This window comes from Helicoverpa zea, chromosome 1 (assembly GCF_022581195.2).
Source record: "Helicoverpa zea isolate HzStark_Cry1AcR chromosome 1, ilHelZeax1.1, whole genome shotgun sequence".
In the NCBI taxonomy this organism is placed as follows: domain Eukaryota; kingdom Metazoa; phylum Arthropoda; class Insecta; order Lepidoptera; family Noctuidae; genus Helicoverpa; species Helicoverpa zea.
In genome coordinates this window covers 3,837,250-3,859,596 of record NC_061452.1, presented here as the reverse complement: position 1 = coordinate 3,859,596, position 22,347 = coordinate 3,837,250, and the positions used below count along the sequence as shown (strand labels likewise).

The 22,347-nt window shown below is 35.0% G+C and overlaps 1 protein-coding gene and 1 long non-coding RNA gene across 8 annotated transcripts in view; both read left to right on the top strand.

Moving 5' to 3' along the window:
• Positions 1–22,347, top strand: part of LOC124629960 (mucin-5AC) — a 113,266-nt gene that overhangs the window by 51,909 nt on the left and 39,010 nt on the right. The gene's annotated exons all lie outside the window — the stretch shown is intronic.
• The window catches only part of LOC124630119, a 30,756-nt gene that overhangs the window by 3,357 nt on the left and 5,052 nt on the right, over positions 1–22,347 (top strand). The window contains exon 2 of the long non-coding RNA XR_006984383.1: positions 6,887–6,959. This is a non-coding gene — a long non-coding RNA (uncharacterized LOC124630119). The remainder of the gene's footprint in view (positions 1–6,886; positions 6,960–22,347) is intronic.

The following is a 22,347-nucleotide window of genomic DNA, read 5'->3' as shown; positions in this document are numbered from 1 at the left end:
ATCACCACGCGTTCTTAATGGGGATTGGTAGTTTCATGCTGAAAGTCCAGGTTTCCAGGAAATGTGAAACCAATTCGTTATATTGTTAACGATGTGACAATCTAGGCTTTGTTATTATTTTATGTGGTGTTATGCACGTTTATTAGATTTTGTGGCTTATTATTGATGACGGTTCAACGCTTGTGACTTTGGTTGAATTACATTTATGACAATGTTTTAGAGATTTTGAAAATATCACGGGCTATCTGCAAAATATTATAAATAGGTATTCCTCCATAACATTAAAGAATCGGATAAAAAATAAAATATTGCAAATATGATAAAAGACAAAAAAAACTGCTATACTGCTATGATTACCTATTATTTATTTATTTTTAAACATATATTTTTCATTTTTAAATATTAAATATAAAACATTTAAAAATTACCTTATTTTTACCTTGTTTTTTGTAATACTTTTCTACAAAAATGAGATCATATTTCAACAAGAAATCATTATTATTATACATTAGAAATAGACCCACAACCTTGTCAAATAATGACAGAGGCAGGAACGCGCTCGTTTCGTTAATGACAGCCTGAACAAACAATAACATTGCGAAACTTTACCTAAGCTAAATTATCTCGAACAAGACCTTGTCTAAGGTTAGGTTTTAAAATAAATGAGTCTCTATGTCTAGAAGCATATTTTTATAATGATTTGATTTTTAGAGGCAATAACCCCATGGTTAATGTTTTGGCATGGTTATCCAGAAGTAAGTTCGATCCCCACCCATTGCATTACAGACGTGACATAATATTTTATACAAGCATGTTTAACTTAGAGTGAACAACATGCCTACAACTTAATAATATCCATTCCAAGCCTAATACGAAGCTTTTAAAAATACTACTTGTTAAATAAATCAATAGATGTTTATTGGAACGAAACACCCATACTTAGTTATTTATTATTGAAAATATTAGTAGGTATACGTTCCCCCAAAGATGCTTGGCAATCCTCGGGTAATTTATTTATTTCGGGTAGTATGTTTAAGTTTTTATAGATATAGTATTGTATATATATTGATATGGTGATTTTATGTATTGTTTATAAGTATTGTAATGTACGATATATGTGTATTTGTATTTTTATGGGCTCTAGTTGCCTGAAATAAAGGAATAAATAAATAAAATAAATAAAAAAAATAGCCAGTCAAATGATAATTGTATTATTAAGTAAGTAGAAGGCTAATGTAAATATAAAAGTTACCCCCGTATAAATGACTCCTCAAAACATTTATAAGTGAAATCAAACACTTGAAAGAATAATTATACAAGAAAGGGCTTGAAGATTAATCACAAAGATATTTCGATTATCATTCCGATATTAATTACATTCACAAATGGAAAGTGATAATATCATTTTAATGCTACTACTGTTTATGCATGGGACTTTCTTACTAGAAATAGCTTTCGTTCTTTCAAAATATTTGATGAGAGTTTATGCGATTGCTTTTTGTTTTTTAGCAGTTTTTGGTGAATGTGTTTAATTGTTTGTCATTTGTTTTAAATAACAGTCATAGCACAATACAGTCGCTTGTTGTAATTGTAACTGAAAAATTGCTATTGTACCTATATTCATAAAAGGAAGTTGTATTGAATTGGGAAAAGAGCTACGGGTAAAGGACTATTTTGATTTTATTGTTATGTCTATTCTAAATTAATAGTTTTTTTTTAACATCGGCCACAGCCATAAAAAATTAGATGTTCTTAACCCATTTTAAACAAAAAGATATTAAAGTTCTCGACAGACGTAACATCTGTTTCCAAAACCACTCCTAAATCTATCAAAACAACCTATTAACAAACTATAACACAGCAAAGTTCACGATCAGAAGTCACATAACTCGACCAAATCATAAAACACACGCTTACCTCAACCGTACCATCTGCTCGAGTGTTACAACATTAGCCGGGTTATACAGTGACGTCATCAACTTTCACCTTCTGTGGAGACATTTGCCCAATGGCATTGAACTTGGTGCCATATTGTATAATGTCTATGACGTCACAACTAAGTAGTGGTTTGACAGCCAATATGGAAGTTTCGATTAGAAAAGAGTTTTAAATGATGGAAAAGTTGCGAATGGTAAGTAAGGAATCGTTTTAGAATATTAATGTTGGTAAGAAAGTAGGCTTTATTTTGTTTTTGATCTCTAATTGGATAGTAAAAAAATTGGTAGGAGATTTTTTTTATCAGTTTTTTTTTTCATGTCAGGTTTTAGTGGTTATTGTGGGAATTAGTCCTTATTTCCTAAGAAAAACTCATTCATGATTCACAGCGCAATCACACAAGTAATCAAATAAAGTTAATTAAAAACCGGAATAAATTCAATTTGGAAACTCGTACATTGCCATAAAGGGCGACTTTAATTCAAGTTGTCCAAAACTATTTCCTGTAAAAAAACAAATCTTGGATATCCATGCGATGTTAACGTATAAGGAATGTGGTCACGCCAAAAGAAACGTTCAAATTGAGAGGTTTCTTATAGCAATGGTCAAATATCTTTTAATATTTTACAAGAGCAAAAAGTTTAGGTTTTTAAGACTTTAAATCTAGGCTTATGAATGGTTTCCGTTGTAGCATTTAATCTTACTTAGGCTTGTTAGTTCCAATCATAATCCCATTTTTTTTTAAATGTCAATGCTTCGTTGACGAATTTTGGTATATAGTACATCTCCTCATGTTTCAAATTTGTTTTTGTCATCGTAGAACTGAAGAGCGTACGACTTATAAATCCGTAACTTATCAAGCGCTTTACAAATATTTTATCTAAGTATTGTTTCTTTACCTTTATAAGAGTTCTTGTTAAAATAATTTGGCGGCTAAACCTGACATTCGTAATAAATAGAATGCTAATTACTCGCTTAATAAATTCACACGGTCGATAAACTTCTCACGCTATTGCGAAATCATACTGACAAGTACTTATGATTGTTTTACGTTCAATTCATATTGGTTTATTGTTTTCATTTCTAATTACCAGCATTTTATTTCTAAGACTTGTATTGTACAACTTTATTGTATTTAGTGTCTAAATGAAATCAGTTTACAACCGCTCTTAATAGCTACTATTTCAGAGATTACCTACTGCAAAATTGTCTAAAAATATTGAGTTTGATGTTCAAAAATAATTCTCATAACTTAAATAGCTTTATTTTAATGTTGTCAATTAAAAAATAAAATAATTATAATGCCACAAACAAAAACAGGAGGCTATTTTGACTGTTGCAAGATTTTGCAATAACTCTGAAATCTGAAGCAATATAAAAGGTCTCAATTAACATAAATATACATAAAATTCTTACATCGCAACATTTTTCATTGCACGTAACCCGAACACTATCCTTCAGAATGACTTGCGAAATAACTTGACTCACAAAATTACTATAGTGGAACAATCTTTGTAATAAGACCTTCTGTTTAATATATATTTTTATATAGACATACTTACTATAACAAGCCTCGTTTCGTTACGCTACAATTCAGAACAAATAGGTATTTCGTAGCAAAGACAATTTGACATGCAAGTACAGTAGACTGCACATTAGTGGTAACTGTCATGCACCTTAGCCCAATAGAAATAAGTACGATTTTCCTAAAAAACTGTTACCACTGACCTGAAGTTGACTGTACAATCATATATTTTTTTTTACACGCTTTTTATTAGTTCTAGACTAAACTTGAAAGTAAATGCAAAGGTCAAAATACTAGATCAAAAATATTAAGTTTACCTTGACTAATACTAGAATACTGTTACAGACTAGACCTGTCAGAATGTGAAATGTCGTTTTATCTGATTTGCTTTACTGGAGCTTAAATTAATTCTGCAGCGACTTAATTTCAAGTTGAATAGCTTAGACAAGCAAAAAGTTTTACTAAGCAGATGACGATTTTATTTTTATCTCTATTGGCGAAAAAAGAGGAGAGATTTAATTGACTTGTTCTAAGTTCAAGGCAGTAACAGCTTAATGGAAACAAAAGCCGGACTATTATCTAATGCTTAACCGGTGGCGTGTTAAATTGCGAAGTAAATTACAATTTAGCAAGAACCGACAAACAGGAGACACTATTAACAGTTCAGCACCCGATGTTATTATACAACCGACGCCTCATAACGATCCATTGTCTAAAAGAGCGGAAATTATAACTTAGTTCCGCTTCCAACTGGATCTTACAACATTAATTAAATCCCATCTTTGGTACATTTTGGGGGCATTGTATGTAAAGTCGATAGGGTCGGTCCATTCATTGCTATTCTCCCGTCCAAGGTTTAGATACATGGCCTCAGCTTCCTCCGTTATTCTTGAGGCAGACAGTACAATGCGTGTACATCAAGTATTGTTGGAACAATTGGAGGCACTATCTCAATGACATCTAACGTTAGCGATTCGTCTACCATGTCGCCTGTATGCCGTGCAACTTTTTGTACGCGAGAGACATTTGACTGACCACCTTGAGATCGGATCATGTTAATCCCTTTTGAGTTTGGATTGATTCAAATTTGTGTTCGAAAGGGTCTCGCAGCTGCTTGTAACCTTGTTGTTTTCTTGACTGTCAATGTTTTATTGGTATTACTTTACATTGTATTCATCAGTTGTTTCACGTTAAATCAGTCTTGTTAATGTTGTCTGTTTTATGTCTGATACCTCAAGATATGCGTCATTGTCAACACTAAATTGTCAGTCAGAAACTTACCAGCAGTAATTTGCAAGTAAGAGATATAAATCCGTTGGTTTACCTTGAAACATAATCTAATAATTGCATCCGGAATATCAATGTATGTAAGTAACATATCCTTTATTATCGATCGTTGTAAATTATCCTAAAACAGTATCTTGATCTTAATTTACCGAACCTGTCATGGTAGTGTTGAATTATTCATTATGTAACCCACATTTGGTATTTGGGTTTTTGTTTTTATTTTCTTTAGGAACACCGTTAACGTATGTGCATACTTCAAGCATTATAGCGGTAAGTGCGCTAACAATACGTGAATGTGTTAAGCCTTGAACATCGCCTCCGAAAATAGTTTCGCAGTGATTCGGAAGAGAATTTGCATTGAGAATGTCCTTGCTAAGTTTAGCATCGTCATTCATTTGGTTTGCTTGGATTGGTCTCAGAAAATCTATTGGATTTGGTGTTTTTGAGTCGATTATTCAGCAATAATTTAAACAGAATTTCGATCGCATTTGGAAGGACTAGTTTTGTGACGTTCAACCTTTTAGCGCTTTTGTTATTTCGCTTTATTTTTGGCTCACTTTGGCGCATAAATGTTTTCCTGCTCTCGAGCTGACACTCCTTCAAGTCCCGTTAAAGCGTAAAAATATCCTTTTGTATTCGAGCCACGATTGTGACCTTTTCAAACAATGACGTTCGCCAAATGTGAGTAAGGTAAATAAGTCCTTTAGCTGCGGTTAGATAGAACATACTGATAGCTGTTTTATTCGTTAACTGTAGTTTAAAGATTGTTAAAAAAGTCGTGGTGACCTAATGGGTAAAGAACCAACCTCTCTCTGTAGTATCAGCCAAGCACCAACGAAAAGTTTTCTAAGTTTATATGTATTTTCTATGTATTGGTGGTGTTTAGGAGGGCACGTTAAACTGCAGGTTCTGGCCGTCATTTAACATCCATGGCAATCATTACGGGTAGTCAGAAGCCATTAAGTCTGACACCAGTCTTACCAAGTTTTTGCCCGGGTGACTGGGTTGAGGAGATCAGATAGGCAGTCGATCCTTGTAGAACACTGGTACTCAGCTGCATCCGGTTAGACTGGAAGCCGACCCCAACATAGCTGGGAAAAGGCCCGGAAGATGATGATGTAGTTTAAAGATTGTGTCACCTAGTCTCAATTTATTACATAGAACTCGTTAGCTGGTGACCGATAAATGTGTGATCCGAGATTGCTATCATGCGTAGATTAAGGGCATAGATTGCTTCAACGCTTCATCATAATTTTGCTCGTTACTCAACTATGTATAACTTTGTAAGGATCTACTTTCAGTTTTTTTAGAAGCTTGTGTGTGTGTGGTTCATTCATTTGTTTTCTGTTAGGGTCAAATAACACAGCAATTCAAATTATTAAAAGGACATCAACATTGACAATCCGTCTCTCTCTATATTGTTAAGGTTTGGGCGGCAAGACTGACCAGCTAATAAATAAATATCGCGGTTTTGGAGTGACCACAAAGAAGTTCTATAGCAAGAAACCACGAGGCAATAAAATAAGTCCTTACTTACTTTATACATCAACCTTTATTAATTTATTTGTAAAAGTAACATTAAGTAACCAAGCTTTAACGTCAAGGCAAACAATCAAATTAATAAAGTTCTTAAGAATTCTACCGTTGTCGCTTACACCCGTCTACACCATTACAATGAAATTTAATTTCACGACTGTCGTTAATTTACACGTTTTAATGTACACGTTTTCTGATAAATGTTCCTGAGCCTTATTATTGATTTTTTCTTCTCCGATTATACCATTATTACGACATTTTTGAGTGAATTTATTGTTGATATGTTTTTCAAAATAATGAAGCTTGACAGCTGTACCTACCTACCTTAAACGTTGTGCCTTTATGTCTTGCGTGAACTCGTTGTTTGATTGATTTAATATTCGACATATTGTTTCTTCTTTCTTTAGTTATTTATATAATTCAATAACGTTTCTTCTTGTTAGGTTAGGTTAAAATAAAGCTGCATCATCATCCTCTCAGCGATAAGACGACCACTGCTGACACATACATCTTCTTCATCTAATTATGATCAAACTATCTTCTTATAATGTCATTAACATCTATTTTTATTCTATTCCTAATGTTACATTTATATTGTTTCAGGTAACTAACTCGAGCACTTGTAACCAGCGTGAATGAAACCATTACATCAATATCAATACCATAAGTCTATTAAGTAAGTGAAACAGGTTTGCGCCGGCGCAATTAATATGAAGCAATTAAATAGCTGTTAGTCAAATCAGTACCTTGATCACCTAGAGCTATGTACAATCTATTATATATTCAGTATTGCGTGTAGTGTAGTATGTACCTTTTGAGGTAATTGCTATGTAAAGTATGCGTAAGTAAAGGCAAGTGCAGATTAGTATTCAGTGTTACTTAACTGTTCATTCAGTAGTGTGTAGTAGTATAGGAAATTCTTTATTTTTCTTGTAGGAAAAATGAGAACGGCTGATGATATCTGATTATCTTTGTTACCTCCACACTCATACATGGACACCTGTCTTCCTACCACGGAAGTCTTATATGTCCCTAAATTCTTGAAAATCATCTTAAAATAGCATTTTAAGGTTAAGACAATAGGGTCAAAAAGACTCGGTCAGAAAGTCAGAGCTGCATCCGACCGAAGCACAGCGCAATGAGGCGATGCGAACATCTCATGATTGAATCGTAATCGCATAACAATCGTTACAATCGATAAAAAGTGCAACAAGTGATCATTACATCAGCCCACCTAATAACTCGATTGCAGTAATCGTTCACTTTCACTCGGATCGATGCATCGGACGGCGCCGGCGCAATCAAAGGTCGCCCAACCGAGACCATTTCTTTGAGATTCGACAGATAATTTTGATATGTTGAGTAATTCGATCGACGGGTGCCCTTGTCAAGATTTTGGGATAGCAGCAACTGGTTGGGAATCAAATAAGATTTTTTTACTTAACGAAAGTATTAAACGACTCTTCTTAAAGATAAATTATCCAATAGTACTAAATACACCATTTTTAATCGCTACACAAAAGAGCAATAACACTTGCAAACAAAAACCGTAAAAATTACCACACAACCATATTCGTAACAAAACAAGAAACGAACGAAAGCGAAATCGATTACAAGAGAACAATCAATCAGAAGCTCATTCGTAGAAAATAGAAAGCTGTATCGAGTCGAGCTGTATCGAGTGAGGTCGTGTGTATTAGCGACCTCAGTGGCGCGCGTGGCCTCGACCTTGTCGGTCATTAGAGTTGCGACATCGAGTACTGCCACCCTATTACCTAATATCGATGTCGCGAGGAATCGATTACGTGGAAGATCTGAGTGCAAGGTTGAATGGTTTATAGCTCTTTTGAGTACAATGCATGTGGGTGGGAGATGTTATTTAGTTCTATCGTTAAGTTATTAATGTTAAGATCGTTAATGAGCAAATAACTAGCTTCTAAAGTTGGGAAATAAATGAACTGTAATTGCGTGTATTTTGATTAATTAGCGTATATTTTTACTATTAATCGCATCATTTAATCACAATCGATGAATTTATCATACATGTTTAATTAAAGCATTTGTTATACGTACCCACAAATTGCTTTTGTTCCACTAACAATTTAATTTTCCATTGAGAATCGTTACTCATATGAATCGATAAAAATGAAGCAATATGTCCTTGCTTGTTAAACTCGCCGTAAATGGTAAACGAGACCTCAACAGTTGATCGATTGAGATATGTAGGTATTATGAATAAGAATACTTTTGCAATATAGCAACAATGTGCTGATAACTACTCGAATAGAACCTCTAATCGAACAATCAATCGATATAGTTCCATCAGATACGTCTAATCGATTACACTGAGTAATCGGTAGCTGACGTGAAGCAATAAATTTTGTTTCAGTATTACTATAATTGAATATTGATTAATTTTCAAAATCGTCGATTTCCTGTTTAAGTTTAAAGCATGACTTAAACAGGTTGTCATGATATAAGAGTAGGTAACTTGTTGCTACATGCAGTGTTCGGCGTTCCATTAAATAGAGTTGATGTTACAAAATAATCATCAAACATTCGACAGTGATCAAAATCACTCAAATTTATTTACACACGCACACGCAATTTAAACCTTTCTCCCGAAGAATTAAAGCTCAAATTCCTATAATCCATTTTTGACGTTAGATGAGCTGTCTATCGTTCTAAATGTAAGTGTAACACAATCCGATAGATTAACATCGATGTTTTTTTTAAGTCCGTTGTTTCGCTTCACTAAAACAATATGGGCTCCGTATAATTTTCAATGGTTACAACACCGTAGTGTTGAAATACGAATGTACTTAAAGTTGCATTGCTTGTGTTAGGCTGTGCACATAAGTGTGACAATCTGCGGTGGTAATATACATAGTGTGTTCTTGGCCGGTAAATTCTGGAGTAAGATAATTGAAATAATTATGTTTTGGAGTCTGCAAAATGAAATCAGTTGTTTAAAAAAATAATGCGAATTAATTTGTTTAATAAGTGCAAATTATACATGTAAAAATACTTTTTTATTTACTCCAAAAGCACAATTTCCTTAAACTTATTTTTTTACTTTTCTCGGTAACCTAATTTTATATCGATTCTTTGAAATAAAGCTTCTCTGTCAACAGTTTCAACTCGATAGATTTCATCAATTACGGTATTTTTTTTTTATCGAGGACCACAGGTCAATCAGGAAATAAATAAATGAATTCTCCATGTTCTCTTTAAACAACTCTTTACATCCCAATCTCCAAGTTAATGTAATGTCGCAACAAACGCAACAACATGTCGACCGCGAAACATTTATTAAAGTCCGTGGACCCAATCGATGTTAATATGAGCGATTATCCGAGTCTGACGAATCGATTCTACGTGTTCTTAACGATTATATGATTGGCTAGTTACCAGCTTTGTTTTTGTCTATCATTTGTTTATAATCTTAGATAATGTGATAATGTCCTTCCCTTTGTGTTTATTAATGACGTTGGTTTAAAGTTCATGGTACAAATGGGTTTATGTGGTCACATATTGTTGATGCGAATGGGAACCTTGTTATGTGGTAAACGCGTAGCTAGATTACAATCTTGCGTTCTAAACTCATTTTAGATTTGCACGCTAAATAAAGCAAAGGATACACTAACCGCAAAGTATCCTTTTTCAAGCAGTTCCCATCCTACCTTTATTATGTTGCACCTATTTTCTAAACTGATTGCATTGATGCATCCGTACGCAATATGCATCAAGTGAGATGCATCAAAATGATCCGTCGATCCGGTCGTGGTTCGTTGCCCTCAATAAAATGCATTTGCGGTTGCATCAACTGCGCCGGGCAATCAGTTGACCGTGAGTACTGACCCTTATCGTGTGGTCCAAGTGAAATAAAAGAAGAGCGATTACGAAATATCGCTTTTTACTTAATTTCTCTTGTGATATAATGGTTGGTTGTTTGGGTATTTATTGGTGCATTGTAATATTCTATAGATAACGCAGTGAACACGATTTAGCATTTATGTATCAAAATCTTATTAGACGGCTACGTTTTACCCGACTGCCAAGAGGGGGCCCTGTTTTCGCAAGTATTTTAAGAGCGCTCTGTATCTGCAAAGAATTAACAAGAAATTCGTGCCAATCAGCACATATTTTTTTCAGTAACTCATCAAATGATCAGTCATACACATAATTTATTAAACCAGAGAATATTCGTATGTTGCTAAGTATAATTATGTAGTTTGTCCAAACTCGTAATAAGTCTTTCCCTTAACCCACATGATATGAGGCAACCCTTAAGTACAATCATAAAGAATAATGGCGTAAGTAAATCATAAATATAGCAACTAATGTGTTCCGTGGGAAGTGAGGTGTGAGAATATCTCCTAAACGTAACATAGTTCCTAATGATTGTCGTTAGAGTGCAAACGGCAAACTTTTAGTTGGCCGATAGTCCGTTTGGGCTTTTACATCAGTATTGCTACGGCCGCACTCATCGCGATAACCCGAATATTCACGTTATCGCGATATGTGTAGCCAAGTATTCGCGAACCCTTCGGCACTTCGGGCGAAGCTTCGGGCTTATCGCTTAACTCTCGCAGATCAAAGGGTTTTATTGCGATGAACTTCGCGGTGCGCGGCCACACTTCAGTCGGCCCGTACGCATCGGCCAAGCGGACGTGTTTTCAACGCTAGTATTTTCTCTATAGTTTTCACTACAGTGCTGAACGAACATGGATTGGAGCAACGAAAAAATTTTAGAATTCATTGCGAATTATGAGACTGAGCCGATATTGTGGAACCCATTAGAAACTGGCCATAAAAGAAAAGATCTCTGCTATGACGCTTGGTTGAGGATTGTTGTTTTTGCGTTTGTACATCGCGATAACATTTGAGCGATAAACTTCGTCTATTATATGTGGCCACCAAGATTCGCCGTAGCCCGAAGACGAAGTTTATCGCCCGAATGTTATCGCGATGAGTGCGGCCCTAGCATATGAAGAAGAATGGTATAGTTCGGCCATTCAGAGAATGCGTTCCTGACACGTCGCGATTGAACTGACGACGTAATAACATTCATTGATTATTGATATAATAATGTTGTTTTAATGCTCCTCAATTGTTAAAACGGTAAACAACCAGCAAAAATATTTTTATCGTAACTGCAACGCCATTGCAAAGTTACGTCGTCAGTTCAATCGCGACGTGTCAGGAACGCATTCTCTGAATGGCCGAACTATAGTACGCACATTACAAAGATCTGGTATTTAGACGGACTGAAAACTTTGATTGGAATTAAAATTTTCTTGTCTACTTGTAATGTCTTTTTTTTGTCAACTGTCGGTCGATTGATTAGTTTATAGTGTGTGGTACTTTTAATGTCCAATGATACAATGTTAGGCATAGTCATTAAAGTTTAGTTTCGCCTTTATTTGTTTACGTGGAAATGTTTCCTTGCTTTTGTTTCTAGAAATGATCACGGAAGTATAAATTAGATTCCTCATTTTTTGTTCATCTCTAGATCGTTGAACTGCTTGTAAATCTTGTCACAGCAGGGTTTCATTATTCATTTTTCTTAGTAACAGAATATTAGATATCAGATAAATGACTGCTATTAATCTATAACCTACTCACACCTCCCGAAACAAATTTAAAAAATGCAAACATTAATTTTATTCCTCAAAAATATTTTTATAATACTATTCGAATAAATTGGTTATGTTAAAACCTAAGATATTATTTTGCTAATAAAACATGATATCACCTTACAATAAAGAATTAAAAAAATCGCATCGTTCCGTCTATGCTATCCAGTCAAGGCAAGATTACTGTCAGTGGTTTTAAACCCGTGTTTAACCCAAACAGCTGATAACTATAATGCAATTACTCGAACCCGAACAAATCCGAGGTTTATGTTAACCATAAACCTCGGGTTTGTTTTTAATTACTGTGTTGATTTTCGTAAGCCTTAATTAGTGGCACATGATACTTTGAGCAATTTCCGTCAAAGCTATCGAAGGGAGGCGCGCCATACCGGACTCGTCGCAAGAAATCTATGAATAATATATTAAGAACGTGTAAAACATATTACGTGGGGTATTTAGGGAATACAGGTTTTTATAGATATTGGATGATACATACAGCATTATAATTAATCTTTGATACTTTAGTTAGAGTTTCTGTAAGTATTTTTGGGCCAGTAAAAGGGTCTAACTGAATGCTGCGATACGCAATAGAGACTGTTTTAACCGATTGCCCTAAAAGGAGAACGTCTCAATTCAACTGCGTAGGCTCCTAAATACATATTTTTCTAGCCAAAGGGCTAGCGGGTATTAACATGACACAATCATGTTACATTAATATCAACACTCTCTCATTTCGCATTCTTTCTTACGACATGGCAAACCCAATCATGTGTAAAGTTAGCCAACCCTAGTATCCGTTGTTATTTGTATTTGCATTTTATGAAATTAATTACTTTAATGAACTCAAGCAAGAAGGCAAAACACATAATTGATTTTTAAATAGTAGTTTGTGTGAAATTGAAGTGGTGAAAATGTTATATTCCATCGACTTTGTACACATTGTTTTTTCTTACACGGTTCTGTAATTATTGCGGTATTAATCTATTTTGTACGCTTTCATATTGCAATACGAATATGATATGATATTGCAATAAATTCAATCTAGCGCCCAGTATGTCACAAGCGATAATGATTGTTACGGTTCAAGTGAAAATAATATCAACTGACATTTCGCAAACATACTAGTTCCAGGTAAAATCTGTTATTACGTTTTGCAATAATTATGTCTCCTTTGGTTAAGAAGTAATTGTAGGCTTAGAAAGTGACAGTGGCCATGCATTTCCACCTCCGGGGCTTGACGAAGGTGAAAATTCAAGATGGCGGCTTTAGTTCCCGCTGTTGCCGCCAGGGTGGCGCTCCACAAGGTCGAATCCGAATTGATTATAAATCGGACGCGTACGTCAACAGTTTAACACTTGGCTTAAGAAATCGATAATCGATTACGGAAAAGGGTGAGACTTAATTGTTGGATTCGATTCTTTCCGCTATTCTGTTCCCGTCGGGTTTTGTAATCTAGTTTATGAGGCTTTTAAACTGTTCTGGATCCTGTGCAGCCAATTAAGCTGATTAGTTGATTATTCAAGCTATAGGATACAGATAAATTAGATTGCTTCGTAATTGTATATTATTATATTGCACGCTTGCGTCAGTTTGATATAGGCTACATTTAATTTCTTATCATGTTGTAACAGGCAAGTTTACTGTCAACTAGCAAATTAATACAGCCAGACTGTGCTTCCCCCTACAAGAACCACCTTTCCTGACCCAATAATATACCTTTATACTTCAGATGCTCCCAAATATCTATCGTCATATAACATCTCAGGTCAAGTTTTCCCCATAAAAAAGCGACCTCACGTCCCTAGTTTTAACCTACACAATATTAACGTTGTAAAACGAGATCACTAGTGCAAATGACCCAGTTTTGTTCGCCGTGGTTATGAAAACGTGCCCGCGGTCGCACGCGCAGCCTAATCGTGATGTCTGCGCCTGCACCGATTGTTTGCAGTGTCGCGAACTAGGCATGGTGTAGAGATAAATATCGAGCGTATTGTGGATTATTGTTTGTTGTGTTTACCTTTAATAGGATTGAAATTTAGTAGCTTAGTTTAGATTCTTTACAGCAAGTGCTTGTTTGTGAATGTTTGGGTCTTGAGAAATGGTTATCTGAGCTAGTTTATTCTAAAGTTAAAACTGCACTGATTAGTAGTGTGTCTTTTAAATATTTCACACATTTTTGGATGGTAAATAACAGATCAAGCAGTCAAGAATGTGGTCCAAATTATAGTTAAAACCACTCTTATTTTCCTCGCAACACATTGCGTAACATTCATACACACATAAAATAAAAAGGGCTTAGGCACGCAACCTTCATTCAAGGTATAATGTGTTTCTCTTTTATCACATGGCATACAGGTACCTACAATTTTTATTTATACCATCTGTGTATATAAAACTAGCCGTACCCCCGCGGTTTCACCCGCATCCCGTGCGAATTACTGCCAGTACCGAGATAAAATATAGCCTATATTACTCGCAGATAATGTAGCTTTCCAATGGTGAAAGAATTTTTAAAATCCGTTCAATAGTTTTTGAGCATTCCCAAAGACTTAGTGTCAGGCAGGCGGCCGACTATAAAAATTAAGCCAAAACTTTTGCAACATGAAGAGAATAAAATGTTATGGAAGGAGAAAACGTGACCCCAAATAGAATTGGGATAAGGGAAGGAGGATGATGAGTCCAGTAGTTTTTGAGTTTATCCATTACAAACGAGGTCCAGTAGTTTTTGACTTTATCCATTACAAACAAACAAACACAGTTTTCTTTTTAATAATATTATAGTACAGATGTATGTTTGTCCGTATTTACACTGTAACAGTTGATTACGTAGGAAATGCGTGAATCTCCTTCGTAGCCACGTCACGCCTTCGTTACCGCGCATGCGTCTTACACAACACGAAAATTAGGGCCTTATTATAAGCAGCTCATTTATTTTGTAACAGTATAGGATGTAATTATTTAGGTAATACCAATGTAATTGTTTCACTAATGTTTGTTGTGGAATGTGGGTTGTGTCTAGACGGTCACGGTGTGAGTTATGAATCCATTTCATACATTTTCTTTGTAATTCTGAGGCGTAGGTATCTTGTAGTGATCCAGGCGTGAAAGAAGGAAGTTTTGCCTTTATATCGAAGTAGCTTGGTCTGGGATATCTATCGTGTTATGTGTGTAATAATGTAGCGTGTATGGTATTAGTGTTTTCAATCGGTTCAATATTTTTTTACATATGGAGGGACTCAAAATTCATACATATTATAGGCTAAAACAAGCAAGAGCCTCCTTGTTTATCATTTCTATATTCTGTTAGTTCTTTCGATGTAAAACATACTCTTATATTACCACATAAAATGTACCAACAGACATATAAATAATTACCCATGCAGACTTACAAAGACTCGAATAACACGACACCGCTTAGTTGCAACAGTCCTTTAATATAACAAGTAAAAGTAAATTAGGTTACAATTTATTGCTCAACCGTACGCAACGCCACGCCACGCAACAAGATCAAAGAACAAGTGAAAAACACCGGCCAAGTGCGAGTCGGACTCGCGCACGGAGGGTTCCGTACCATTATTTATAAAACGGACAAAAAATCACGTTTGTTGTATGGGAGCCCCGCAATATATTTATTTTATTCTAGTTTTTAGAGATATTGAAAGCGAGTATATTTTGTTATAGCGGCAACAGAAATACATCATCTGTGAAAATTTCAGCTCTCTAACTATCACGGTTCATGAGATACAGCCTGGTGAGACGGACGGACGGAAGGACAGAGGAGCGAAAACAATAGCGTACCGTTTTACCCTTTTGGTACGGAACCCTAAAAATACTCGGTTAAAGCTAAACACTAAAAACTGGTCATTCTAAGCTTTCCCTAACGGTCATTGCCAGAGATTGACAAGTTTCACAACTGCGTAAAAATGTCTAGACAACTGCGTAAAAAGAATTCCTTTTTAAGCCGATTAATCGATATTAGTATTCGATGCACAAAGGGCTGTGCTCGGATTTTCTATCGATTACGTAAATCGAATAAAATTTAATGTGACTTTTATAGTGCATTGTAGGAAGATATATTTCGGTTTCTACTCCAATTAAGAGTCGGCGCACGTTTGCTTCCTGAGTTTAAATGAACTATATTTATTTTAAGTCCCGTTAAGTACCTACGTCCTGTTTCCTGTACTTTCAAAACGATTATTTTATATCGATATTGATCTAATTAACAATTGTTATTTTCCTTTCGTTCAATTCGTTGTACTTATCGATAATCATTACTTCAAAATGGACAGCATTAACGATATCCATTACAGATATCTTTCTTAAGAGCAAAATATTAATACATAGCTAAGTGATATAACAGTTACCTTATCCTATTGTTACGGCATAATACTCTTTTAAAAGCAGTCAGGATAAGCGTAACACTTCTGTGCTCGTATATATTCAATTGGAGTACAGTCGCGACGACTTTCACTGGCTATTGTTGATTAATTCCCCAACTGTGCAGAGTTTGTGGTCTGAATTATAGTAAGTGGAGCGGAATCGTTGGTAATAGTGTATGTATGGGTTAATCCGTATTAAGCTAAGCGTCCACTTGTCGGTATCGTACGCAACGGACGTATCGCACGCAACGGATCGTAGTATTATTTATATAGAAACTCAAACAAGTGCGTCCACCTGTCCGCATCGTACGCATCGCACATCTTGTTTGAGTTTCTAAATAAATAATACTACGATCCGTTGCGTGCGTTGCGTCCGTTGCGTACGATACCGACAAGTGGACGCTTAGCTTTAGAGTAGCCCTTTTCTATGTACTTTTGTTTTCGATGAGGAAGCCATTAATATGATTGTTTTGTTGTCGATATCTATAATCTACTCATCCGTTGTGTTACGATAATAAATTGGATATTATTTATATGGAGCATATGTAAAAATGTAATCTCTAGTTTCATATCAATGAAAATATGTTATAGCAATCCATCGTTGATTGTTCATTTTTCGATGATTGAGAAAGGGTTTTATTAGCTGTCCGTTTAGTTTAGGTATTATCGCTATTATAAAAATCATACCAATATTTTGATTCAAATGCAAACGCTATATCAACAAACAAACAATAAAAAATAATTGATACTAGGTACATTACATACTGGATTATATAAACCACCAAAAACAAATATAATTAACAAAATTATATCGTTTCTACACCGGTGAACGTGGTACCGACTCCGAAATATAATCGAGTAATCATATCGATTAAAAGTTTCTAATTGTTATAATAACGTTCTTGTTTGTGAATGGAATCGTTATGCTTTCCCGAATTACTGATAAAACAGCCTTTATTGGTTTAAAAAGCTTTAATTGTTATGTAAGTTAAAAGATTTCATTGTTTTGGTAACTTTCGAAGCAGATGTTCAGTGTGGGGTCCCCTTGTTCAGCAGATTGTTTTGATAACTAAATAAAAGACTTTTGAATTACAAGAGAAATTACACGAAGATAGAAGATTATACAAACATAACACGGCTTTTAACAAGGGCTATGGTAGTAATTTCATTTGTACCTATTCTAATGTAAAACCTTAACATATAACAGTTTCATTACGTACTCAGAGCATAGACCTAATTAATTGTAAAAGATTTCCCTGCCTTACCTTACATAAGTCGGATCACAGTCTGAGCGTCTATACTTAAGATAATAGGCATTAGTGCATATCCATTTAAAACTAATGCGAGCTTACTTATTACCACAGCATAATCAATCGTATTGCGTTGCCAATAAAGTCGATTATCGAACGTCATCACGTGCGTTACGGTTACCTACTTATGCAAGGATTCAAATTATCTCAAATCACGTACATAAACATAGCAAGATCATTCTGTCTGTCCTTCCGTTTGTGAAACTACTTTCTCTGTACGTGGACGCAATGGCGAACTATTTATTTGTTAATACGGTTGTAAGTGATGTAATGGGGCAGCCCTATACGTATAGCCCAGTCACGGAAGAAAGATGAGTGGAGACGACATAATAGGTAGGTCAGGCACCTTCTTCTAGGTCAAACACGTACGGCGGGCATGGCCAAAACTCGTAACTGACCGCAGTTACGAGTGAAGTAATGAGGCGTTCGGGTTCTTTGAGACATCTGTCAACGATTTTTGGTATTACAAAAAATGGTTGAGTCCAAAGAGGGTGAAAACAGTAACGTTTCTCGTCCCAAGCGTACCTATATTTTGGCACGCTATTTTCTTAGGCTATTTTTCGTTATGGCACCTCTGCTAGTAATTGTATTCTCCATGGTTAATACGGTTGCAAATGATGTAATGTGGCAGCCCTATACGTACAGTCCAGCGCATAACTGTGTCAATGTTCGAATTAATCGCTTTGATTAAAGATTAGAACAGTAATTAAAATTGCTTTGCGAGTTTAATTCTCTCTAATGTACATTTTTAAGTAAATAGTATGTTGATCTTAATTTAAATAGCTTGTTGACGTAACTAAGCATGTAGCGTATCGTTTGATGAATGTACGAGTATGTACCTACGTTTTTTGGCAGCATACTAATTTGTGGGTCAGTTTTGTGTTAATTTAGATTGGTTGGCCGTGTAACTTTTGTATTTATGTAATGTTTAATTGTTGTAAAATTGGTAACTGAGAATTAATTATCTTTCCTAGCTCCATACTCTATGGACACAAGTTGTTCGACACAAAACCTGATCGTAAAATAGTGCCTTATAATGAAGTAGTTTACCCAATCACTTCCTATCTTAATTTCCTCATGCTACATCCCTCAGAGGCGTTTCCACGTCTGTTACGTCTCTTACTTACAGAGTAAAGAGTAAAAGTATTTCCCAAGGTAATTACTAGTTGTACAACGACCAAGAATCGTGCATATTCACATGAACATAAATTGGCATCAATCGGCCGACGCGGCGAATCGACCGACTGCCGATCGGCTGGTTATCGGCCTAGCAATTTTCCGTTCAGGAAACAATTTATATGTTGTTACAGTTTCTTATGTAATGCTTTGTTTATTAAGTAATTTCGCACTGTCAAAGTGTGGGGAAATAATGGTTTTGTTATAGTTATTTATTAAATTGCCTGTGTTACGGTTATGCGGTAACTGATAATGTCTGAGTAAACAAAGTTATTTTGTAGTCAGTCAGGTAGTAACTGTTTGTGGTTTTCGCTATTAGAAGAATTTAATATACTTATTGCGTGGTTTATTTGTCAACTGACATAAATGCTTACACACAAAAACTCAGCCAGTGGCTGTGGTAAGAAAGAACGTGCTTATAAGGAAAACTATTCTAAAATTTATAATATCTCAAGATTTTGACATAATCGACAGATTTAAAAAACCTTATTAACAACTACCACACAATTTTGATACTGAATTGACAAAAACTACAATCAATATGATTCATTTTGTTCTGAAAATCAATAATAGCAAAGTCCTTTAAAAACCCCGAATAATTTTGTGTAACCACAAAGAGTTCAATAAATATAATAACGAAGGTTAAACTAAAGAGATCTGAGAAATATTGCGATATGAAATCGAAGACTTTTATTCTGAGCTGCGCTTACGCATAAAATAATGTCATAAGGTTGATTGCTACTTTTTGTTAGCTTTTGTTGATTTGGGAAAACCTAGTCTTACAAAATTATTGTTGAAAGTGACTTTTTTATTTACCATTATTGCATATTTTGAAACACAATAACTTAGACTGGCAGCCGACCCCAACATAGTTGGGAAAAGGCTAGGCAGATAATGATGATTAATAATAACTTAGTTCATATTTTTAGATGAATTATAAAAATATAGGTGAAAGACTAATTGTCTTGGTTTTTTGGTTTATTATATTAAGGTTTTATGTTATTTTTCCCGCAAGATTACATTCTATAAAAGATTTAATTAAAAAGACTCGTGTACGCCCCTACTTGATTAGAATTTGGGCGCTTCTTTTTTGTTATTCGATGTAGCTTGTTTGATTAAATTGATTTTTAAACTAATAATAATCATTTTCGAAGACTATTAGAATTCACAAAATAAAGGTTGTGTGATTTATTAGCATTCTTTTTATAAGACGTAGATTATTATCTACTTGTAAATTGATTTTTTTTTTTAAATATGTTTTACAATACCCAAAAATAAATATTTTTCTTTAAAAATCAGCAACATATTTTTCCTTATGCAAGCACACGATTGCATAGTCAATACCAATCGAAAATACTATCAGATGAAAATTACCATAAGCTTACAGGTACAAGTTGATATTTTGCGCAACTACAGAAATGCGACTTACTTAACTATCTCTTGAACTAAATCTGTCGCGAGATTTTCACGCTAAGTTAGGAAGGCGTTATGAATGGGTACTTGGGTAGGGCTGTCAGTATGTAGTTTTATGATGATTTGCTTGTTGATAATCGTGACATAACAGTGTTAATGTTGTTAAGTGTAATGTTTTGTATCTATTTAAAATCATAGCATAGCCTACGCAGACTGCAAATACTTATGAGAAGAAACCCATGTCCTGTAGTGGGTAAAAGATTATTTATATTCGTTAATTTAAATTTTCTATCAATTGATAGTTTGAAGAAATATCCAAATTAAATGTATAATTGTTAACTTGAATTTATCTGATTCATTTGTCTGTTCTTATTAATTAATTGCGTCTTTTCTTCTTCTGTACTCTCAAAATTAGTGCACTGGGTCAGCATTTTTTTCAAAATCTTATTATGTAGGTACATATTTATTGGTCTTTATAATCTGAATATCCTGTTAAGGTTGCATCAATGTACGTAGGTGCTATATTCAATGATGACGTAAGTCTGACAACCCTATTCTAATTTTGAGGTCCATTGCCAGATATCGGTTGGAACATTTGAATTAGATTCTTGATTGACATGACATTTCATATACATGTAATAATGATGTTGTTATATAAACATGCAACTTTGAATATGAACTATAGATATAAGTTTAAAGTTCTTTTGATTATGTTATGAACGTCGATTTGTGATTTGTTCTGTTGAATAAAAAAATATTTTATGATTTTGTGTGTGAGTATAGTGATGGGATGAGGTCAAAGCTATCGATATGTGGTTGTCTATCATTCTTATATCTTTTAAATGTGGTAATATTTTATGTTTCCTACTGACTATAGTGGAAAGGAATATATATTATATATAATTACCTTGTGAATTAGAGGAAAAAAAGAGTCAAATGAAAGTTTAATGTATACAAATTCCAGTCCTAACTTATTCTATAAATTATTAACATATCCTTAAACATCGAATTATTTCCCTGCTTTCCATTCATTTAGATACAAAACCAGAAAACCACAAATCAGTAGTGAGTGACCCAGAAACTCGATTACTTAACGTCCTGAACAAAATTATTCCTTGCACAAGTACTTTGAGTATTTCACTTTGAAATATGTTTTAGTAAAAGTACCAGCATACTGCAAACTTTTAGTCGGCCGATAGTTTGCTTAAGCTCATAAATCAGTATGAAGATGGTAGTACGCACATTACGTAGGTCAGGTATTTAGCTGTATCAGACCGATTGAAAACTTTGATTGGATTCACTTCCTTTAAAAAAAAATGCTTTAATTTTGGATATTCACGATAAAAAAAAATGGAGTCAAAATATTAGGTGATCTTCACACTGCCCCGCATCACGCTGCATCTTGCGTGTCGACGCACCTACGCGCGTTCCTGCGGGAGTGCAGATCTGCATCATCGTGCGGGTTTTTCACGCACTCATGCGCGTAGGTGCGTTTTGTAAATTCACGCACAGCGAGTTCCATTTTCAAATATACACGTCACGCCCATTCAAAATCACGCGCGGCATTGCGGGATTCAGTGTGCCATACCTTGCGTCTCGCCCCGCACCTACGCGCGGGGGTGCGTGTTTCTCCGCATGTATGTGCGTGATCCGCATGAACGCGCGTGGATGCATTTTCAGTGTGTTGGACTATGCGTATTTTCCATACAAACGGAGATATTTCCATACAACGGAAAAAAACGCATCCACGCACTACGCTGCATCATGCGGGGCAGTGTGATAATCGCCTTATTGTTATTTTTCAAATGGGCCTATGGAAGTTCTTATGAATCGTCAAACTATTGACCGACTATTTAGTCTGCAGTGTGCTCTGGGTCTATCGATAAAGGAAATTATTTCCATTGATTGCAAGGGTTTTATATAAGGTGGTCGTAACTGGATCGCTCTTGTTAGAGGATAGTGTGTTAAGTCTGGACATGGCTATAAAGTGTTCGTAATGGCCCAAGTTGTGGGAGGTTGCGGATAGTTACAGACGTATTTCAGAGGTTTATACTGTGGTGGATAGTTGGGAAATTTGCCTTGTCTAACTTGTTTGTAAAATCGATGTTTAGTTCCAAATATTTCAATAGCTAGCTTAGAGATTATTC